The sequence below is a fragment of the Solanum pennellii genome, chromosome 9 (assembly GCF_001406875.1).
Source record: "Solanum pennellii chromosome 9, SPENNV200".
Lineage (NCBI taxonomy): Eukaryota > Viridiplantae > Streptophyta > Magnoliopsida > Solanales > Solanaceae > Solanum > Solanum pennellii.
In genome coordinates, this window is record NC_028645.1 from 66,644,217 (window position 1) to 66,650,182 (window position 5,966).

The 5,966-nt window shown below is 28.8% G+C and overlaps 1 long non-coding RNA gene across 1 annotated transcript; it reads right to left on the reverse strand.

Annotated features, from left to right (window-relative positions):
* Positions 1-3,961: 3,961 nt before the first annotated feature.
* On the reverse strand, positions 3,962-5,101 carry LOC114078582. The gene is made up of 2 exons (XR_003580198.1): positions 5,009-5,101; positions 3,962-4,381 (listed from the first exon to the last, which is right to left on the reverse strand). It is a non-coding gene; the product is annotated as an uncharacterized LOC114078582 (long non-coding RNA).
* Between the last annotated feature and the right edge of the window lie 865 nt (positions 5,102-5,966).

The following is a 5,966-nucleotide window of genomic DNA, read 5'->3' on the forward strand; positions in this document are numbered from 1 at the left end:
AGTAATGGTGAATGGAACTGGAATTTTCTGCAAGGAGAGCTCCCAAATTATCTAAAGAACGATATCAAGTTAGATAAGAAAAGGTACAATTGAATGGAGAAACCATAAAATTGTTATTCCAAACCACCAGGATATTAAATACGCCAACTTTTTGATACGTAAATTTTATTAATAAATATAGCATTACTAAGATGCTGCTAGAATAGTAAAACATGTATGACTTTGAGTATAGCTCTTTGCAGCTGGAAAGACTCAATATATTCAAAAAAAGTGTCAAAATGATTGAAAATTTTCATCTAGATTTTTCAATGAGCCCATGTTTGTTGAGAGGAAAAACCAGATTTTGTTGAGAAATATTAGTTATTGAGGAACTACAACTTTATGCTAGATCTTTATGAAGGGCAATACTAAGAGTAGTTTAGTCTAGACATGTGTTGACTCAATATAACTTGTTTAAATAATTTTATACTATTTATAGCACCAAAGTCTACTAAAAGAATGATGAAACTGATCATATATGTACTCAAAAGAAGACACTAATATCTTAATTTACTAGTCTTTTAATTCTAGTACAACTATTAACCAATATTCTCTTATAAAAAAAGATTTTATTTTTCGTTTGTTCTCTAGGTATATTTTTGTATAAGTTATCTGGATACTTTCTTCTCATGATTTCAGTAGTCTACATAGACGCACAAAATCATATCCATACTGTTAAATGTAATCATCACTCCAAGAGGAACATATATGATCTAACAAATTTGGAACGAAGAATACATAATGCAAGTACGATAAGCTTTAGATCTAAAAAACACTTCAATCTTTTCCAGTTTCACTCAATGAAATTGTTATTGAGACATGCAAGACTTAACTAGGAAATTAATTTGTCAACCAAGTAAGTAATGCTAGGATTTAACTCATCGATAATAAAAGTTGATCTTGCACTCTCGTTTCTTTAATAATATTTGTCTATTTTATTTTGTGTCCATCTAAAAAGGGCTTTTCTATAATGGAAAATTCTCTATACAAACATTCAAGTTAATAAGTTAACTTACGTGCATATCTCATATGTGATGTAATGCCATACTAAATTTTCTATTTTTATACTTTCTATTCACAAGGTAAATAATTTCATTAATGTTTGAGTCAAAAGGCATTTGAATACAAGAAGTATCCAAAAGGAAACCGTATAAATATATGGTGTTACGAAAATCACCTAATTTTCTACACAACATGAGACATCATGGTTACACCAAAAAAAAATAATGGATAGGAGGATTATCCTCAACTTATTAAAATTCATCATCTCTATACCTTCAAATGTTCTCTCCACTTTTTCGTACTTAAAACTCTTAATCTAAAAACTTATTATAACACTACTCCCTCCGTCCGGTATTGTTTCTCATTGTTTCTATTTATAGAGTCAAACTTTAAGAACTTTGACTAACATTTTAAGATGTATTTTTTCATCATATTGATTGGCAAAAAATTACAATTTATAGTAGTTTTCATAAATTTTTTGAATATCTATATTGTTTGTGTAAAATATTGAATTATGTAATCTAATTTAACTTTGAAAATTAGTCAAATGACTTTTGAAAAACGCAATATGACAAATAAAAGTGGACGGAGGGAGTATTTTATAAAATGCTTTTTAACAACTTAATTTGACTGTGTTGGTCATAGTATGCCATTTTTTTGTTGGATTGTGGACTATTATCTTTTTATTTAGCTATCACCAAAATGAAACTACAGTTTTTTCTGTGGAGCAAATTGGTAAGTCCAAATTTACTCAATGCCACTAACAACTAGGTTTACCAAGATAAGTCCTCCATAATTGAGAAGATCATTTGAGATTACTAGAATCAGCTTCTATCCGTTGAACTAGTAAGAGAAATATTGAAGGTAACAACATCTTGAATCCCATATGAGAAAGTTACAAATATGTTTACTCTTTAAACAACACAACCACATAATTACATCCAAGTTATTCAATGATCACTTTGCTAATTTGAAGTAGATAAACATATTAAGATGTAAATCCGATTGCAAAATCATAGGTCCATGTCTAAAAATTGACGGGGGTGTACAAACGTTTCTTAACCAATGTTCACCAAATTGAGGAACAATGACTAAGAAATTTAACAAGAATGGCAGAAATATGAAAAGGGGAGAGAAACGTTGAAAGAAGCTAGAAACATCCAAACATCCATTTTGTTGTAGCATTTGGTAAAAGTATTATTAAATAAGATCTACAGAGGATCAGTATCATGGACTCATTAATCATGCCTGCATATTTTTGAACTTTTAAAGATTCAAATTCAAGGTCAACTTTAATTGGTTATACAAAACATATTATTCTTCAATTAGGTTCCTAAACCATGAAGTTAAGTGCAGCAATTGGACTCTTTGTCTCGCTTAAGCAGAACTTCAGTACAGCCACCAAGGCAATAATTATCACTAAAGCCTGTAATTTATCATGCATGACCTCTATGTTGAAACGGTCATACTACTAAAGCTTGTAACTTATCATGCATGACCTGTAAGTTAAAATAAAAACCTACCAATTTAGTAATGGCACTACACTCGTACTAAAAGCTTAAAGTCAATTCAACATGTTATTATCGCATATAAAAACGGTGAACTCAAGACTCACTACAACCCATTATCACAAAGCATGTGCATGTTTCATGCTTTTCAGGCATTTACGGAAAAAAAATAAAATTTCCTTTAGTTCCTTTTCCTTTTCGTTTTTCCGTTTTTCTCCTTTCCTCTATGCTTGACATACCTTCTTATTTATTGGTGGTTCCCAAAACATATTCACTTATGGTGACGAAAACTAGAAAATTGTACCTCATTATTGAACATAAAACAATATAATATGAGAGCTAGTAGATAATCAAAAAATACGGATGGATCTTACTCAAGGAACAATATGAACTTAAACATAACTCAACACGAATATGTACGTCATGAGGATTTTCCAAAACTAGTTCATTTTTTTACCAGTAGGACACTTAACAAACACCAAAAGATTGATATTATGTTTTCTTTTTGTTTTGAAATATCAATAATAATGGAACCACAATTACCTTAAGAATATTTTGACTACTAAAATTCATATTATAAATTAAAGAAATATTAAACATATTATATTCTATGTGGAATTCTATATAGAAGTTGATCGTTTTGTATTTATGTACAATTTGTAAAAATGTTTTTCCATAACCTAGAAGATTACTCAACATTTGAGTGCCACCACTACTAAAAGTGTTACTTATATTCTTAACAAAACTTATGACTTCCAATTCAATTTGGTTCTCTGGTTATAAAAATACACACTTGAATACTCGAGTTGAAAACATCAAGTTTACTCTAAAGAACGAATGACTAAAACTACTTTAAACATTAACGAAAGCAAATTGTATGCACATACATGTGTTTTCAAAGACCTATTTAAGGTGCGGTTAAGCTCTAAAGTTGAGCGAAAAACAAGTTAAGCACCACATTTTGCTTAGTTGATGCATCAATGCTGTCATCAAGACACTAAGGTGTATACCTTAGTACAAATAGGTGTGATCCCTATTAGGCAACACTAGATGATAAACTTCACTTAAATTGAAAAACAATTAATTCCTTTGTACATATTGTTCTTATTCTTCGATTTATTTTATTTTTGTTTGTTTCCTTATAAAAATTGTAATATATTTAAGCTTAAATATCCAATAGACCTCATTACTTTTTTTGACATTTGCCTTTCATAATATCGCCGTACACACAAGTTAAAGATATGGCTCTCTTCCACAATTGTCTTTATTTCAGCAGAGGTGGGAAGCAATTAGACTGTTATAACACATCTTGTTTTAATCCCTCAAAGTGATAATATAGTAAATCAAACATCAAAAAAAGCTTTCATTCCATGAGAATGATACATGCAAATATATATGTTGCCCTCTAGAAGTTAAATTAAGACACAAATTTAGTCATTTTCTAAAGTGCACAAGGTGGAAATCGAAAGGATGTTCTTCATTCTTTCTAAGTTTACATCCTTTTGTGTTAAATATTTGATGTGCGTCCAAGCTTCACATGATGTTTAAAAAGTACAAACACTACATCTTTCGTTCTACTTCTAAAATCTCCCTGAATGAATCTTCTTTTATCTCTCTGTTTCTCATAATCTTATTGCCACTCGGAGCAAGTTGCTTAGAAATACAATATTTCCACAAGAACAAACAGTAAATCCATACAACGTCACATTTTTTGAATTTTACAACATCCTTGAGAAATAGTAATAAAACATGATCTTACGCGTACCACACTGCTGTCTTTTCCGGAATGTGAAATCTATCAAACATCTTGCGAAAATCTGGAAACTCCAAAACTCAGCACAGTAAAAAGTTTTCATCAGCTTCATAACCAAGCAAAGATCACACACACAACAAAAAAAAAAGTCTATGTATCAACTAAAAATATTCCATTTTGTGCTTCTTGTTTTGGAAAAGAAAAATGTGACCGACCCATTAATAAAAACTAGAGAAGTATGAATTCCCTTCAACCAACAATCTGAACCAACAAAAGAGCTTAAAAAACATAATAATTGAAAAGTAAAAATTCTTTCATATACAAAATTACCATTGGCTGTAAACAATAAAAATCTCTTTTAAACTAGGTATGTCAGGAATAAACCCGTGAACAATATTGTTTTTAGATTAAACTAGAATGAACCCTTCAATGATAATTTTTTTTAAAAAAAAACCCTAAACCCATAACAATCTTTTTTTTTTTCATAAATCAAATTTCTCTTATGCAGTGAATAACAAAACCCGTTGGATCTGACAAAAATTAACCTATGAACAACACTTTTTTTTAAAAAAAACTGAACCCATAAAAATCATTTTTTTTGCGTAAATCAAAATTCTCAAAATCAGATTCATTCAATTTATCAAACATCAGACTGGGTAGATATAGAAAGACCAAAAATCATGAAAAGATGTAAAATTGAGCATACCTTTGAGCAATGCTTGCAGAAAATAGGTTTCTCCAAAAAAATGAATCATCATTCATGTCTTCTTATTTATACACAAACAGATAATTTTATACCATCACAATATGTATTTTTTGTGAAAAAAGAAATAAAATTTAAGGTAGAATACAATTGATGGTGTTTTTTAAAGTTTTAATGACGAATGTTTGAATGCCGTACATAATTATTTAATTTAAATAGTAAGATATGCCCCTATTTTTTAAATAACACATAATCCCTCCCTAATTTCTAATTGATATTTCTAAAGTATTTATTCTAGTCTTTCTGTAGCAATTTTTACATTTGTAGTTTACTTCTTTAAGATTATCATATCTATAATTTATAATCTATGTAGACAATTTCCCATGAATAACATTCTTTTCTTGAAAAGAAATAGTGAAAAATGTAAATGAAGTATATATACGAGACAATAGTATGCTACACAGAAATAAATAAATAGATTTAAAAAAATTATTTATAAGAATAAAAACTATATTTTATAATTTAAATATAATTTTAGTCTTAGTAAACATCAAAATCATATTTGTATGTTATAGTTATAGTTTGCATAATTGTGCTTCATAGAAAATTTATGATTCTTATGGGGCATCAGATTTGTACAAATCGAAGGGAAGAGCATCAAATTTATATGAATAGATGGCAAATGTTTCTCTTTTGTATAAAAGCGCAACGGTTATATATGTATATCAGTTGGAAAATTGTATATATGTAACTACTATGTATATATTTCAATGATTGTGTTTGTATATCTACATAAAATTTTAATTTGTATACAATTGAATCGAAATATATTTTTATATGAAATCTCTCTCTCTCGTTTTATACAACACAAATTATGCATTGTCATTTGTATAATATTTGTTTTTCGTAAAGTGAGAAAGAAAGATAGGCTAAAGCGAATTGGGTAGGGGAAGATATGTAT